This window comes from Mauremys reevesii, linkage group 12 (genome assembly GCF_016161935.1).
Source record: "Mauremys reevesii isolate NIE-2019 linkage group 12, ASM1616193v1, whole genome shotgun sequence".
NCBI classification, from domain to species: Eukaryota; Metazoa; Chordata; order Testudines; family Geoemydidae; genus Mauremys; species Mauremys reevesii.
In genome coordinates, this window is record NC_052634.1 from 19,997,207 (window position 1) to 20,015,000 (window position 17,794).

Sequence of the window (17,794 nt, forward strand, 5' to 3'; positions counted from 1 at the left end):
TGCACCGCATCTGCCAGCAGCATCCAGTAGACATACGTTGACATTGAAAAAAGGCGAGAAATATTTTTTTTCCATTTGCTTTCGGGGGGGAGGGGCGACATATACCCTGAACCACCCGCGACAATATTTTTGACCCTTCAGGCTTTGGGAACTCAGCCAAGAATTCAAATGGTTTTCGGAGAGTGCGGGAACTGTGGGATAGCTACAGACGTCAGTTGCCCCTCCCTCCATGAGCATCCATTTCATTCTTTGGCTTTCTGGTACGCTTGTCTCAGCTCCTTAAGTTTCAGCACTGTGTTGAGTCCCTGCTGTGGCTTCTGTCTATCATGGCCTTGGAGATTTTTTCAAATGCTTTGGCATTTTGTCTTTTGTAACGGAGTTCTGATAGAACAGATTCATCTCCCCATACAGAGATCAGCTTCAGTATCTCCCATACGGTCCATGCTGGAGCTCTTTTTTGATTCTGGGACTGCATGGTCACCTGTGCTGATCAGCGCTCCATGCTGGGCAAACAGGAAATGAAATTCAAAAGTAAATTCCAGTAAACCTGGCCAATGCATCTGAGTTCAGATTGCTGTCCAGAGCGGTCACAATGGTGCACTGTGGGATGGCGCCTGGAGGCCAATACCATTGAATTGTGGCCACACTAACCCTAATCCGACATGGCAATACCGATTTCAGTGCTACTCCCCTCATCGGGGAGGAGTACAGATTAAGAGCCCTTTATATCGATATAAAGGGCTTCGTTGTGTGGATTGGTGCAGGGTTAATGCGATTTAACGCTGCTAAATTTGATATAAACTCATAGTGTTTACTGGGCCAGAGAGAGCAGCAGGTTTCCACTGTTATTTACCGCTCTTGTTTTCTTGACTAGTTTCTCCTCTGCACCAACTTGGTGTTGTTCTTTGTGAGCCTGGCTAGCTCAGTTGGCAAAGCATCAGACTTTTAATCTGAGAGTCCAGTGTTCAAGTCCCTGGTCAGGTGATAAACTACTCACCAAAATCTTAAACTGTCTTTCTCAGGTCCTCTTTGATGTTACTTTTTCTCTGCAAGATTTTCCCTTTCCTCAGAAGGCCCTTTTGGGGGTGGGGGGTTTGAAGGGGCAACTTCCTGACAGCCCCTCTGTCCTTGCAGCCTGGAGGAATAAAGGCCTCTGGGCATAGAGCATGTTCCTTCCCTGCACACACACACTCACACACATACAAACACACAGAATATCCCTAAGGAATTAGAATCACCTGCTGCCTTCCCCTGTCCTGCTGGATCCCCAAATGAAGATGCTCTTCAGCCCAAACCCATGTCCCCTCTTTTCCCAGTGCCCCTCAGACCCAACCCTCAGTCCCTCCTATGCTCACTGCTCCTCACTCCCAACCAGAGCCTGCTCCTCTTCACCCCTCTCCTCTGTCCCAACCCACAGCCCCCTCCTATTCCCAGTGCCCCTCAATCCCAACCCACAGCCCCCTCCTACTCCCAGTGCCCCTCAATCCCAACCCTCAGTCCCTCCTATGCTCACTGCTCCTCACTCCCAACCAGAGCCTGCTCCTCTTCACCCTTCTCCTCTGTCCCAACCCACAGCGCCCTCCTATTCCCAGTGCCCCTCAATCCCAACCCACAGGTCCTCCCTCCTCATGCTGCTCCTCAATCCCAACCCACAGCTCCCTCCTTCCCTCCAGCAGCAGGTGCTTCAGGCCCCCTCAGGAACATTTTCTTGCAAGGTTTTGTGTATGAGTCTGCATGTGGATTTTACAGTATGTTGGAAATAGGTTGGGTTGCTTGCCGAAATGATCACTTTTGTCTGGTGTTGGATTCCCAGTCTCCATGTTACAGGGGCAGGAGAAATAAAGGGTTGTTATCCTTGTTGTGTGAATCGAGGGCAGCACTACTGTGCTTGGCAGACCCCGATTGAGGGACTCACCCTCAATTCAATAGCACTTGCTAGGCAGGGGACAGGGGTTCCAAAGTCAAGTGGGCTGGGGTCTGGGTTTTAACACTAAAATTTAGCAAAAAGAACAGGAGTACTTGTAGCACCTTAAAGACTAACAAATTTATTTTAGCATAAGCTCTCGTGAGCTACAGCTCACTTCTTTGGATGCATAGAATGGAATAAATACAGACAGGAGATATTTATACATACAGAGAACATGAAAAGGTGGAAGTATGCATACCAACAGGAAAAGTCTAATCAATTGAGATGAGCTATCATCAGCAGGAGGAAAAAAACTTTTTGAAGTGATAATAAGATGGCCCATAGAAGGTGTGAGGGGAACTTAACATAGGGAAATAGATTCAATTAGTGTAATGATCCAACCATTCCCAGTCTCTGTTTAGGCCAGTGTTAATTGTATCTAATATGCATATTAATTCAAGTTCAGCAGTTTCTCTTTGGAGTCTGTTTTTGAAGGTTTTTTTGTTGCAAAACCGCCACCTTTAAGTCTGTCACTGAGTGGTTAGAGAGGTTGAAGTGTTCTCCCACTGGTTTTTGAATGTTATGATTCCTGATGTCAGATTTGTGTCCATTTATTCTTTTGCATAGAGACTGTCCGGTTTGGCCAATGTACATGGAAGAGGGGCATTGCTGGCACATGATGGCATATATCACGTTGGTAGATGTGCATGTGTACGAGCCCCTGATGGCGTGTCTGATGTGATTAGGTGCTATGAGAAACACCCACTGAAGGTCACCAGCATGCAGGGCGGCTGCTGATGCTCTGTGGCCAACATCACAAGATGGTAGGAAAGCAGGGCCAGCCCCATGGTGGGGCCTCTGACTGGTCCCACTCACGGTGCTCACTTTTGCAGTGGGGCAGGAGATTTAACCCCAAGAGGCTTTTCCGAGCTGGCGAGAAGCAGAGAAACACCCAGGCTCCGAAGACGCTATGTAGCAAGTACCCTCCAGCACAGGGACAGGCGCACATGCTAGCCCGGGCTGCCACCCATTTTCTTTGGCAAGTCAGGAAGGGCAAAGGCGAGACTGGAAGCACCTGGGGCTTATGCCCCAGCCTTTGTGACGCCCACCCCCCAACTCCTTCCCAGGGCTCTAGCTAAAGCCAGAGCATTGGCCTGAGCGGCCAACAAGAGGCTCCAGCCCTGAAGGGAGCAGGACGTTCAGCACAACAGTGAAACTGCAGAAACACAACCACCAAGGGACTCGAAACCTCAGTCTTCTGATCCATACTCAGACACCTTATCCATTAGGCCACATGGTAACATGAGAAAAAACCCTCTAAGCCCTTCTTTGGAAAAGATGGACATTGTGTTTCTCAGGTCATCTGCTGAGGGGGGCCGAGACTCTCTGGGCACAAGAAGTCAAGTTCCCAGCGACACGTGAGACTTAATTCTCTGGAGCCAGGTGCAGGGTTTTGGCAGGGAGGCTCAGGCATGGGGGATTGGGGTGCAGCGGACGGACTGGCTGTCTAGGTGTGGAGATTTAGTCACACTGAGGCACAGGAGGGAGGAGGAGGAGGAATCCTGCTGACAGGCAGTGGCTGTGCAGAAAAAGAGGAGGGGTTCTGGGGACTTTTTTTGCCTCTCATTTGCCGGCCTGCTCGCTCTTGTGCTGAACAGTGAAGATGATCTCAACAAGCCCAGGTAGCTCAGTTGGTAGAGCATCAGGCTCTTAATCTGAGGGTCCAGGGTTCAAGCCCCTGTTTGGGCACTGAGCTTTTAAGTTGCCTTGTGTGCCAGGAGCCAAATGATTCCTGGTGCTGTCCACCAGCCACATGCGGATTCCCAGAAGCCGTGGCCATTTCCTGGAAAGGTTCCTTTCCTCAGGAATCAGGAGAGAGGCCACATCCACAGGAGCAGGCCTAGAACACAGTGTCTCTGGCTGGCAGGAAGTGCTGTGGGGCCAGGTGCTGAGAAAGCCCAAAGGGGGAGCAGCAGAGATGGGGGGAAGAGAGACAGAGAAGCAATGAGGACAGAGCACAAGTGTACAGGGGGTTCAGGTCTGGCTATTGTGGGGAACTTCCCTGGTTTATACATGACCCTGGTGCAATTGGCCAGAGAAAGGATCTGAGTCCCCACCTCCTTACCCAGAGGCTGCCTGACCCCAAGGACGCTCTTTCTACTCTGGTGTGTGGCAGAGACCTCGTAACCCCAACAAGCTGGGCCCAGGAATCCTGGGGGGTTTGATGACTCCCAATCTTGTCATGATCACTTGAACAAGGCTACAGTGTCTCCACTCTGGGCACTTCCCTGACCCACTTCTCATTGCATGTGCTTCAAGCAAACACCATTTATTACCCAGCAATCAATGTAAAACATAAGGAAAGATGGGAAAGGAAAACACGTCACCCTGTTCTGTGGTGCAGGGAGATCACAACCAGCGTCTCTGGAGGGTCAGGGCAGGTCACAGTCTCTCACTCACATGTCCCAGGCCTCCTCCCCAGGCCCTGGCTGTGCTGCAGGGACACCACGGGCTGGACACTTGCTCTGGCAGTGGCCACGTGCTCTAGGTGACAGGCCCCTTGTTCCCAGTGTCAGCCCCCATGTAGGGGATATGATCCCCCCACCCCCAAAAGTCTGGCCTGCAAGATCTCTTGACGGGTGGCATCTCCTTGCACTGGGCCTTCTGCCCAGGGTCCCCCTCGCTCTCCCACGCTGCTCACTGCACCCACCTCCAGCCCCAGTGCTGCTGCGGCTCTGCCTCCAGCTCCCTGGGCTGCTCCTCTGGCTCCGCTTGCTGCAGCTCTTCTCCCAGCACAGATCTGCTCCCTGGGCAGCTTCTACAGCTCATGCTGCTGCGGCTCAGCTCACAGCACAGATCTGCTCTGGTTCTCCCTGGCTGGTGCAGCTCTGCTCCCCGGCTCTTCTCGGGCTCCTGCTCTCTCCTTAGCTCTGCCCCACTCTGGCCCGGGCAGTTCCAGCTCCCACGGAGGATGGCCTGGTGACTCCCTCATTACACTGCCTGGCCTGTCAGTCCAGCTAACATGGAGCTTTGGCCTCTCCCCATTGCCCCTGGGGACTGTCAGTCTCAGGGTCCTGATTTCCCATTGGCCCTTCCCCCTTCTATTGGTGCTGGGAACTAGCCAACCAACCCCCCCCCCTCCTCCCCCCCCCACACACACTAAGTTTTAGTAAGGGGCCAACAGTCCCTTACACAAGCCAGCCCCGTGAGGGTCACTGATGTGCAGAGAAGGAAATATGAGCTGGTCCCATGGTGTAAGAGGCAGCACTCAGGACTCTGAATCCTGCAATCTGAGTTCAAATCTCAGTGGGACCTTGTGGTGAAGCCCTGGAGCTCCCAGTGCTCAACTTTCCTGTCTCCAGCTGTGCAAGAGCCAGTCTCCCCCCTCCAGCTGGGTGACTCACCCACTGGAGCCAGGTCTTGGGTTGTGATGGCCACAATGGGTTGGGGATCTAGAACGTGTTACCCTGATGCCTGTGGTTTGACCAGGTGGTTGGAGCTCTTGCTGCTTCACATGAGGCCCACAAGTTTGGCCATTTCACTTGCAGTGACACGTTACCTCTTGCCCACATGGCATTTAAAGGAAGGAGGGCCAGGGCCAGGCTTCATAGTCAGGGCTAGGCAGGAGGGAGGCAGAGTCCCAGGCTGGAGCCCAACACACTTCTCCTCCTCTGGGCACCTGGAGCAGAGGTGGCTGGTGCTGACAGCTCCAAGGGAAGGCTTAAAAGCTACAGAGCAAATGAGGGCAGGGCCAGAGGAGGGGAGAACCATGCCTATGTGTGGCCAGCAGACAGCCACAAAGACATCCAGCCAGCCTGCTCCCTGCCCAGGGGCGGCTCCAGGCCCCAGCACGCCAAGCGCGTGCTTGGGGCGGCAAGCCACTGCGGGCACTCTGCTGGTCGCTGCAAGGGCAGCAGGCAGAGTTGCCTTCTGCGGCTTGCCTGCAGAGGGTCCACTGGTCCTGCGACTTGGCAAGCGGCCGAAGGCAGCCTGCCTGCTGTGCTTGGGGCAGCAAAATGCCTAGAGCCGCCCCTGTCCCTGCCTTGCCAAACCCCCACTGAAGATGTGCTTAATCCACTCAGTGTGGGGAGAGGATGTGTGGTTGGGGGGAGGAAAAGCCTTGGGCTGCACTGGGGGAATGCAGAGTAAGGGTGACACCCTAAAAAGCTGCAGCAAAGGGATGGACAGGTGGGGTGCATGGATAGAAGAGGCAGCGAGCCTAAAATCTAAAAGGGGAGTGTGGGGTCTGGTGGTCAGAGCGGGGGGGGGGGGTTGGTGGTCAGAATTCCTGGGTTCTATCTCCAGCCCTGGGAGGGGTGTGGGGGCCAGTGGTTAGAATGTGTGTCAGGGGGAGAGCAAATATTGGGACAGTCCCGATAAAATCAAGACGTCTGGTCACCCTACGTCAGGCTTCAAGTTGAGAATCATTTCCCATTCCTGCTCTGTGGGACTGGAGACTTTTAAACGCGCTCTCTGTGCGACTGCACATGGCTAAGCAAAGAGAACAAACCCCCAATCCCCCCTGTGCTTTGGGAGCCAGGTTTGTCGTGGGAATTCTGTAGTTCAGATGACTTCACACCTGGGCATTGTGATTCTTTACCAGTTTCTCTGGCATTGGGGCAGTTTTGTGCTCACAGCTGTGATGGCCGAGTGGTTAAGGTGTTGGAGTCGAAATCCAATAGGGTTCCCCTGCGCAGGTTCAAATCCTGCTCACAGCGAGGCCTGTGTTTTAGCCAGTCCCTCACCCGGGCAATACCTCTGTACAACCCCCTGAGACACTCTCAATTCTCTCCCCACCCCAAGGAAATCCTGTTCTGCTCCTTTCATCGAGATCCCTGGGACACCACCTCACACTATGTCCCTGAGGGGTCGGGCAAACTCTCAGCACCTAAAGCCTCTGCCACTCACCTGGTGCCCCATAGATCAGCCATAGCCCTGGTTCTGCTCCTCTCTCTAGAGTGTGAAAGGAGCCAAGTCAGTGACTCCATGGGAGCTACGGGGCTGCAGAACCAACAGAGCAAAAATAGGTGCTCAGCGCCCACTGGCAGCCAGCTTCTCCCTCCCCCGCCCCACTACAGGCCTTGCTGACAAGCTCCTCCTCTTCCCCTTCAGCGCCTCCCACTTGCCAGTGATCAGCTGTTCAGTGGGGTGCAGGAGGCACTGGGCGGGGAGGAGGAGGAGCAGGGACGGGAAGAGGTTGGGGAGGGAGAGGAATGGGGCAGGAAGGTGCAGGATGGGAATAGAGGGGACAGGGGTGGGAGCTTGGGGGAAGGGGTGGAGTGGGGACAGGGCAGAAAAGGGAGGATTTGTCCTGGGCCCTGCACCCCTCTAGGGCTGGCCCTGAAGGGAAGCACTGACTATCACAGTGACAATACAACTGACCAGCATTGCGGGGGAGGCTGAGGGAGATCCGCACTCACAGTGATGCCAGGTCGTTTCAGCAGGGCTCAGTGAGCTTTATGCTTCTCATGGAGGTGGATTACCAGGAGCGCTCCAGCTGCAGAGCCCAGGTGCTCCATGTGCCTTGCGAGTGTGGACACCTCAGGAGTTAGGACCCCTGGGGCTGCTTTAATGCACTCTAACTTGCAAGTGTAGCCAAGCCCCTAGACTATGTCACTTGTGTGACTTACTTGTGCTATTGTAATAAATACAATAGACATGCAATGGTCAGAAATCGCACCAGCAGAGAAGTATATTGCAGGGAAACCATAAGGAAATTAAGAGTTTAAATTATCCTGCACATGTATCCACATCCACATTTATCCACATCCCACTAAAATGAATCCAAGCCACAGGTCACAGGGGCAGAAGTATCGGTGTCAGGATGCTACATTGTTAGCACAGTAAATGAAGCTGCAAAATAAATGATGTTTAAATGACCTCACTCTATTTTTTACAGTCCTGTGTTAAGAGGTAATAGATACAGATGGACACCAGGCAGGGTCGTTTGGAGGATGAAGCCTTTATGCTTCCATCCCCCACCACTGTCAAGTTTTAGCCAATTTGGACAAGTCAGCAAATAAGAACAACCTCAGGCCTCAGTAACTGCTGCAGGTAGCAAAGTCCTACACGGAGCAGTTTCTGGCACTACACCTGCACAGCTCTGCTCCCCAGCTCTTCTCGGGCTCCTGCTCTCTCCTTAGCTCCGTCCCACTCTGGCCCAGGCAGTTCCAGCTCCCACGGAGGACGGGACCCCCTGGCCTGGTGACTCCCTCATTACACTGCCTGGCCTGTCAGTGCGGCTAACTTGGAGCTTTGGCCTCTCCCCATTGCCCCTGGGGACTGTCAGTCTCAGGGGCCTGATTTCCCATTGGCCCTTCCCCCTTCTACTGGGACTGGGAACTAACCAACCAACCCCCCCACTAAGCTTTAATAAGGGGCCAACAGTCCCTTACTTGAGCTGGCCCCATGAGGGTCACTGATGGCCAGAGAGGGCAGCATGAGCTGGTCCCATGGTGTAATGGGCCACACTCAGGACTCTGAATCCTGCAACCTAAGTTCAAATCTCAGTGGGACCTTCTGGTAAAGCCCTGGAGCTCACACTGCTCCACTTCCTTGTCTCCAGCTCTGCAAGACCCATTTTCTCCCCTCCTGCTGGATGGGTCAGGGCTCTAGAACTGGCTACTGACACCTGAGGGTTGGGATTCTCATGGCTTCACCTAGGTGCCCACAAGTCTGGCACTTGCCACTATGCTTTCCCTCTTGCCCACCTGGCGCTTGAAAGAAGCAGGGCCAGGGCCAGGCTTCATAGTCAGGGCTGGGCAGGCAGGAGCCCAGCATCTCTCCTCCTCTGGGCACCTAGAGCAGAGGTGGCTGGTGCTGACAGCTCCAAGGGAAGGCTTAAAAGCAGCGGAGGCCAGGGCAAGAGGAGGAGAGGACCATGCCTATGTGTGGCCAGCAGACAGCCACAGGGCCAGCCTGCTCCCTGCTGTGCTGAACCCCACTGAAGGCCACCATCAGACCAGCATGCAGGGCGGCTGCTGATGCTCTGTGGCCAACATCAGAAGAGGGTAGGAAAGCAGGGCCAGCCCCCTGGTGGGGCCTCTGACCGTTCCCACTCATGGTGCTGACTTTGGCAGTGGAGCCGCCCATTTTCCTTGGCAAGTCAGGAAGGGCAAAGGCGAGACTGGAAGCCCCTGGGGCTCATGCCCCAGCCTTTGTGACGCCCAACCCCCAACTCCTTCCCGGGGCTCTAGCTGAAGCCGGAGCATTGGCCTGAGCGGCCAAGAAGAGGTTCCAGCCCTGAAGAAAGCAGGACTTGCAGCACAAAGTGAGCACAACCACAAGGGGACTCAAATCCTGAATCATCCGATCCACAGGGAGATGCCTTATCCTTTAGGCCACATGATGAGGGGATCTAAACACTTCTTTGGAAAAGCCGGACACTGTGTTTCTCAGGTCATCTGCTGAGGGGGCCAAGACGCTCTGGGCACAAGAAGTTAAGTTCCCAGCGACACGTGAGACTTAATTGTATGGGGCCAGGTGCAGGGCTTTGGCAGGGAGGCTCGGGCATCGGGGATTGAGGTGCAGCGGATGGACCGGCTGTCTAGGCACAGAGATTTAGTCTCCCTGAGGAGGAGGAGGAATCCTGCTGACAGGCAGTGGCTGTGCAGAAAAAGAGGAGGGGTTCCTGGGACTTTTTTTGCCTCCCTTTTGCCTGCCTGCTCACTCTTGTGGTGAATGGTGAAGATGGCTCCTAACAAGCCCAGGTAGCTCAGTTGGTAGAGCATCAGGCTCTTACTCTAAGAATCCAGGTTTCAAGCCCCTGTCTGGGTGCTCAGCTTTTAAGGTGCCAGGAGCCAAACTCTGTTCACAGCCACACTGGGATTCCCAGAAGCCGTGACCATTTCCTGGAAAGGTTCCTTTCCTTAACAAGCAGGAGAAAGGCCACCTCCGCAGGTGCAGATAGCGCAGTCTCTGGCTGGCAGGGAGAGCTGTGGGGTCAGGTGCTGAGAAAGCCCAGAGGGAGAGCAGCAGAGATGAGGGGAAGAGAGACAGAGAAGCAATGAGGACAGAGAACCAGGGCCGCCCAGAGAATTCCGGGGGCCCGGGGTCTTCGGCGGCGGGGGGCCCCCGCTTCAGCAGTAATTCGGCAGCGGGGGCCCTTCCGCCCCTCTTGCCCCCCCGGGGCTCCCTGCCGCCTCCCCGAGCCGCGCTGCCCCCGGGGCTCCTGCCTCCTCCCGGCCCGCGCTGCCCCCGGGGCTCCTGCCGCCTCCCCGGCGCGCTGCCCCCGGGGCCTCCCTGCCGCCTTCCCGGCCGCGCTGCCCCCCCCCCGGGGCTCCCTGCCGCCTCCTCCAGCCGCGCGTGCTGCCCCCCCCCCAGGGGCTCCCTGCAGCCTCCTCCGGCCGCGCGCACTCCCGGCTCCCTGCCGCCACTCCAGAGGCCCTGGAAAAGACTCGTGGGGGCCCCTGCGGGACGCGGGGCCTGGGGCAAATTGCCCCTCTTGCCCCCCCCTCTGGGCGGCCCTGCAGAGTACAAGTGTACAGGGGGCAGCTGGTCTGGCTATTGTGGCAAACTTCCCTGGTTTATACACAACCCTGGTGGAATTGGCCAGCGGGAGGATCTGAGTCCCCACCCCCTTACCCAGAGGCTGCCTGACCTCGAGGACTGTTAGGATACAGAGATTCAGGCCAGTCTGCAAAGGCCTGTACTTTAAGAATTTAGGTGTATTTTTATCACTTAGCTAGTTATAAAGATATAAAAGAAAGAATAAAAAATCACTGTCTGTCTGTGTAATGGCCTTCTCTCACTGTGACAGTCTGAGGCCTGGTTCTTCGGCTAAGCAGCAAAGGCAGCCATAAGGTGGGAGGTGTATGGTCACATCCTCACATTCCTAACTAGTCACACTGAAATAAGGTGCTATTGGGCTGTTAGGAATACAGTCCTGCCCTGATATTCCTATCACCTCCAGAGAAAGGGAAACTTAGTTTGGTAGCATCCTGTCTGGCAAGAACTCACTTATCAATAGACACAGCTGGAAAACCCTTATGTCTGTATAGATGTAGTTGTGAAATCCTCCCTTCTGTATTGTTTTGTATGTTTATTTGCATGGTCTCTGTCTGGTTCTGTGATTGTTTCTGTCTGCTGTATAATTAATTTTGTTGGGTGTAACCAGTGAAGGTGGTGGAATATAACCATGTTACAGTATATTAGGACTAGTTAGTCTAGAGAAGGAGTGAGGGTACCAGGCGGCGCGGTGGTCGGGGCCGCATGGTGAGTGCCCCGCTGAAGCGCTGGCCGCCCCCCTTCTCTCTCCCTCCGCTCCCTCCCCTCCCCCCCCGCCACTAGACCGGGCGCGCACTCTGCAGCACAGGGAGTCCACTGGCTCCGGCCGCCCTGTAGGGGTTTTTTTTGTTTGTTTTTCCCCTGCTTTTCCGGAGGCGCCGTTGTTTTTCCCCCCACCCCCCTGCTTTGCTGCTCCAGCCCCACTGTTTTTGTGTTGTCCCCCGCCCCCCACTTTGCTGCTCCAGCTGTGCCGTGTCCCTCCCCCCCAGCTTTGCTGCTCCAGCCCCACCGTTTTTGTGTTGTCCCCGCCACTTTGCCACTCCAGCCACGTCGTGTCCCCGCTTTGCCGCTTCAGCCGTGCCGTATCCCCCCCACACCCGCACTTTGCCGCTCCACCCATGCCGTTTTTCCCCCCCTGTTTTGTTGCTCCGGTGGCCCCACCCCATTTTTTTTTTGCTTGGGGCGGCAAAAAAGCCATAGCCGGCCCTGCCCACACCTGACTCCCTGCCATCTTTACAGGGGCCTGACAAGCTTTACTTGTGTTTGGATTCTGCAAAGCAGAGGAGCAGGTGAGGTTTTCCTTTTAAGTTGTGTGTGAGTCAATCTTTGGCCAGGTCTGCACTACAAAGTTGTTTCAGCAGAATTATATTGCTCAGGTGTGTGAAAAACACACAACGCTCCCTCGGTCGGCAGCTTGTGGCCGGTGTACAATGCCACGTCGGGCGACAAAATTGCCCTGTTTTGGTGACAAAATAAAACGACTTCGATGAGAGGTCTAGAGCATTTTGCAGCAAACTTAAAGTGACAGCGTAGACGCTGCTGTTCATTATATCACCATAACTGGCCTCCTCCAGTATCCCACAATGCCCGCCGTGAACTCACCTGCCCTGCATTCCTGCTACAGAGCCATGGGCCCCTCCCCTTTCATCGCTCTGGGAAGTTCTCACAGCTGAGCCTGCTGCTCTGCTCCGGCAGCCAGGAGCAAATCACTGCCGTGGATGCTGCTCTCTCCCGCAGTGCGAACACAGACAGGGTGGCGGGAACTTCCATACATTGTGGGGGGGGGCACTGGCATCCGAACTGTGACATGCCCAGGACATCCCTTCCCTCGAGGAGGCTCTTACCTTCTAAACAGGGACGTCTGTTTTCTAGTAAAATCAGGAAAAGGGAAGGAGAAAACTCCTCCTGGTGCTCACATCTGTGAACCTGAATACTCTCTCAGTCCTCAAAGAGAGACCTGGAGAAGGAGACTTGCTGAAGCAAAGCCACAGGGGTCTCTGAGGTTTCCCTGGCCCCTCACCCCTGTCCTGCCTGGCTGATGTCAGCATCTCTCTGTGAGGTCACCTTTGACCACCCACCACCTTTGACCAATAGTCTGAGGTCCTGCAAAAGGCCTTTGTGATGTCACTGCCACACCCCTCCCTTGCTGTGCTAATGTCCTGCCCCGGGCCAAGCACTTTGGAGGTTTGAGCTACTCCCTGTGGATCACCCCACTCAAGGAGCGTTCGTTCTAGGCAGCAAGCCGGCTAGACAGGAAAACATCAGACACTGCTCCCTATGCCACACTCAGTTTTTCAGAAATTAGTCGACTTTATGGCCAGAAGAGACCATTAGAGCATCTAATCTGACCCCCTGCATATCACAGGCCTCCTGTATGACACAATAGCTACTTTTGGGGGCAACACATTCCAGAGAGGCAGCTAGTCTTCATTAAATGACATCAAAAGATGGAGAATCCACCACTTTCCTTGGTAGCTTGTTCCTGTGGTGAATCATCCTCGCTGTTGAATATTTGTGCCTTAGTTGTAATATGAATTTGTCTCTTTTCACCTTCCAGCCATTGGGTCTTGTTATGCCTTTCTCTGCGAGATTAAAGAGCCCTTTCATACCCAATCTTTTCTCTCCATTAAGGCCCTTCAACACTTCAATGAAGTCACTTTTCATTCATGAAGGGCCCCCCGCCGCCGAATTGCCACCGAAGACCCAGAGTGGAAGAATCTCCGGAGGCCCAGACCCCACGAGAGTTTTCCAGAGCTCCCGGAGTTAGTGAAGGACCCCGCTCCAGGAGCCCCAAAAAACTCTTGGGGGGGGGGGCCTGTGGGGACCAGGGCAAATTGCCCCACTTACTCCACCATCTGGGCGGCCCTGATGGGACCTGGAGCTACTGTTATTTCAGGACTCCTGTGAGACCCTCAGCTGGTTGGTTTGCACTCTGCTCTTGGGACTCTCTCTCCTCCTCCCTCTCTGCTGCTCTCCTCCCCTAGACATTGAACCCAGCCCTTGCTGCTGCCAACACCAACTGGCAGAAGGGCCTATAAGTCCTCTGCCTGAGGGGAGGCCAATGCATGTGGTCGGCCATAAGCAATATGATATTTTCTGTCTTATTCTCTATCCCTTTCTTAATGATTCCCAAGATTCTCTTTGCTTTTTTGCCCATCGTTGCACACTGAGTGGATGTTTTCAGAGAACTATCCGCAGTGACTCCAAAATCCCTCACTTGAGTGGCAACAACTATTTTTGGCCTTGACATTTTATATGTATAGTTGGGATTATGTTTTCCAATGTACATCACTTTGCATTTATCAACAAATCTGTCATTTTGTTGCCCTTTCACCCAGTTTTGTGAGCTCTTTTAGTAATTCTTCGCAGGCTGCTTTGGACTTAACTTTCCTGAGTAGTTTTGGATCATCTGCAAATTTAGCCACCTCGCTGTTTACCCCTTTTTCCAGATCATTTATGAATATGTTGAATAGTACTTGTCCCAGACCCCCTGCGGGGCACCACTATTGACCTCTCTGCATTTTGAAAACTGATCATTTATTCCTACCTTGTAACCAGTTATTTACCCATGAGAGGACCTTCCCTCTCATCCCATGAGAGTGTAATAGAGCAGAATACGGCTTCCTTGGGTGTGGGCGTGAATTGAGAATATATCAGGGGGTTGTGCACATTTATTGTCCTGGTGAAAAAGTGTGTCTGATACTCAGTCTTTGCTGCTCCTGCCAGCTGTGACTGCTGAGGACATTTTCCTTCTCTGCTCCAGGGTCTCTCTTCTGCCAGATTCTCAAAAAGTCAGGCCCCCTGCAGACTATGGCAGAGCAGTTTGGTAATAGGCTGCAGGACTCACCACGTAAGAATGTAACTGCTGTAGCACCTTGACTGTCCATGGGCCAAATCCTGCAGCCGTGGATAACCTCCCACTGATGGCGATGGGAATTGAGCCTTTGTAACTAGCTGCTTGTACCTGAGGTCTCAGTTATGGATTAAACTGGTGGCAAACACAGCTTCAGCCAAAGAAGAGAAGGATATAAGTGAAAGAGCAAAGCTGGCCATCTGGGGAGCTGCTGCAGTCCCATCAGCACAGCTGGAAGGGAGAAGAGGAAAAACTCCCTAAAGTGCTGGGAGCAGCCCCGAGAAAAGGAAGTTTGTCAGTGAGATCAGTCGCAATAACTATGAAATGACGGAGTGCTTTCTCCTCTGTGCCGACATAGCTGAATTGTGTTACTTTACTGTGAGAATAAGCTTTAAAATATCCTGCTCTAATTTCAGGATGGGTCTGTAACCATAACTGGACTCTGTGGGAAGTGGCCTCTGGATAGTGATCTTTGGGCAGAGCTGGCTGAAGAGCCTTCCTATTCACCAGGAGATCCTGGCTTGGCCTGACAGTTCTTCTTTGCTGAACCTAGTTTGTCTGTCAGGCTCCTTTCTTTTATTTCTTCTAATGAAAAGAAAAGACCTCACTGCACAATCCTTGTAAGTGCTTGTTCAAGACACAGAAACCCTTCCTTGCAGCTAAGTCTTGGAAAGTGTTAAGTGGTAAGTCTGGAGCTGATGGAAAGGTTACCATGACTCAGAGTTGAGCTGAAGCTGCTGTGACTGAAACACAGAGCACTAATCAGTATCTGATCACAGCAGCTTGTGGGAGAAGTGCATGTTAGAAGCCCTCTGTCAGCTCAGCTGTGGCTTTCTGTGCACTGAGCCAGCCTGCTCAAGATCTGCAAGTCTTGAGGGAAATGGGGAACATTTTTACTTTGGAATTTGAAGGTGTCGTCTTGGACCATCAAGTGGAGTGGTTGCAAACAGCCTGCTGGGGAAGGCACCATGGCTTAGTAGGCTAAAGCACCTGTCTAGTAAACAGGAGATCCTGGGTTCAACTCCCAGTGATGCCTTGTTCTATAGCTTTTGTTTCCTCTGCTCACATTTTCCTGTGTCTTCCTAGGAAACAGAAGAGACCTGCCTTGACAATCCAAGTAATTGCTTGTGAAGAAAAAGGCTTCTTTCCAATGGAGCACTGGAGAGAATCAAATCCTCAGTCTGGTGTTGATGAAAAGGCTATTGGCATTGGCAAGGAGGTTGCTTCCGCTGCAATTTGCTGTGACAGGAGACCCTGTGTTGTGCGGCCATGCAATTCACTGGGGATATCTGTGCACAGAGACCCTTCTAGAGGGTTCTCTGCAGGGCTTGCAGGAAATGGAGAATGACTGTCCTTTCACTTTTCATGTTATTGTTGATGAAAAATGGAGCAGTTAGGGGAGAAGTCCCAGAGCGTGGCACCATGGCAGAGCTTGCCAAGAGAGCTGCTGGAGAAAGAGCAGATTCATGATCCAGCATCCAGTGCTGCCTTGCTGAACGTGCCTCCTCTTGTCCCCTTTTGGTCAATCTTTTTTGTTAATGGAGAAGCTCGACTCTGGCTAGCCATACAAACGCTTGCAAAAGAAACGGGTCTTTTTGCTGACAACTGTCAAAAGGAGGCTTTGGATAAACATGGAAACAAGGTCAAGGTCACTGTAACTCATCTTGCATGTGCAGCTGTTGAAGCTACAAGGCAGACCACTAACCACAGTATTACCATGGCTGGTCACAGCAGGATCTCTGTGTGGTGGGATCCGTGGGGTACAATCCCAAACTGTGGAACTGCTCTGTTCTCTTATCTCTCCAGCCTGGGCTGTGTCTTACAATGCTGCACTAGTGACAAGCAGCAAAACCCCCTCCATGTGCTGTGATCACTCAGCCAACAACATGCAGCAATGCACCCAACTAAGTGGCATGAATGCTCTATAAGCCACTCCTCAATTATACATAGAGAGACACCAGCATATCTCCCCAGCCCTGAGCCTTGCACCTCAGAAATGTACCATCTTACACTGCTCAAAACCTCTTGAAAAGTGCAAGCTCATTAATTAATTCACCACTTCCTCAAAAAGAAAGTGAACATGCAGCAGCCTTTTTAATCTGAGCAGCTTTCCCAAGCACTTTGGACAATTTCACACGTAAGTTTAAAACATTAAAATAAGTTTATTAACTACAGAAAGATAGATTGTAAGTGATTATAAGTGTTAGGCAGAGAGGTCAAAGCTGGTTATGTAAATGAAAATAGAATCTTAGTGTGACATTCTAGACCTTTGGGGGAGCGGGCTGTAACCCCCATATTCCTCATTTTCATATAATCGTGATCTTACATATAGAGCATGACTTGTAAGGTATCAGGGGAAAGGATATGATCTGCTGAAAGTCATTTATCTACCCATAGATGTATACCATTCATGCATATGAAGTTACAAGAATTGTGTAGTATGGTTGTCACTATGCTGTAAGCGGTGATGAGCTGCCAAAATATTAACAACCGGTTCCCTCCTTCTCACCTCACGAGGGGGTCGTGCCCCCCGGGAGGTCATGCCCCATCCAACCCCCCATGTTTTGACACCCCCCCCAGGACCCCTGACCCATCCCCCCCTTTCCCTGTCCCCTGACTGCCCTTTGCAGCCCCATCCAACCCCTCCTCTCATCCTTGATGGCCCCCCGGGACTCCTACCCCATCCAACCACCCCTTCTCTCTGTCCCTGAGTGCCCCCACCACCTCATCCAACCCCTGCTCTTTCCTGATTGCTCCCCGGGATCCTTGCCCCCATTCAATCCCCCTGTTCCCTGCTCTCTGACCGCCCTGACCCCTATCCACCCCTCCACAACCAACCAAATACCCCCTCCCTGCCCCCTTACCACACTGCCTGGGGCCGGGACTGGGTCCACTCTGCCGGGACCTCAACCAGCCCTGCGGGGCCCGACTCCCCGGGCCGGTCCGGCACCGGGGGCGGAGCCGCGGGGCCCGACTCCCCGGGCTGGGCCTGAGCTGGGGGTGCTTGGCTGGGACCAGGCTGGGGCACTCGGCCAGGGCCAGAGGGAGCCATTCCACCCCCACGCCCAGCTTACCTGCCTGCTGCTTTTTTCTGGCTTCCCGTGAACATTTGATTCGCGGGAATCAGAGGAGAAGGAGGGTGGAGCATTCAGGGGAGAGAGGGAGGTGAGCTGGGACCAGGCAGACAGCTGCCTGAGCCTTTGTTAAAATTAAAAGCTTTTTAGAACCAGTTGTCCTGGAACCACCGGTTTTAAAAAGGCTTCTAAATTTAACAACCGGTTCTTGTGAATGGGTGTGAACTGGCTGGAGCTCACCACTGGCTGTAAGTTGGGGGAATCAACCATCACCTACATGAAGCCACACATGGGGAATTGCTCAACCTTGCTTGGAAAAACACAGGGTGCTGGGCCCCCCATCCAACTGAAGTCTTCAGTGTCACAGTGACCCAAGGTGTGTGCACAGAATGGGGATGGTGTATGTGTGGGTGGGTGGATGGATGGATGAATTGATTTCTGCATGTGTTTGTGTGG

The 17,794-nt window shown here is 53.2% G+C and overlaps 3 non-coding genes across 3 annotated transcripts; all 3 read left to right on the plus strand.

The window, feature by feature from the left end:
* Positions 1 to 3,582: 3,582 nt before the first annotated feature.
* Positions 3,583 to 3,655, plus strand: TRNAK-CUU. Its single transcript has one exon. It is a non-coding gene; the product is annotated as a tRNA-Lys (tRNA).
* Positions 3,656 to 6,542: 2,887 nt separating this feature from the next.
* Positions 6,543 to 6,624, plus strand: TRNAS-CGA. Its single transcript has one exon. It is a non-coding gene; the product is annotated as a tRNA-Ser (tRNA).
* Positions 6,625 to 15,226: 8,602 nt separating this feature from the next.
* On the plus strand, positions 15,227 to 15,300 carry TRNAT-AGU. Its single transcript has one exon. It is a non-coding gene; the product is annotated as a tRNA-Thr (tRNA).
* Positions 15,301 to 17,794: the final 2,494 nt, after the last annotated feature.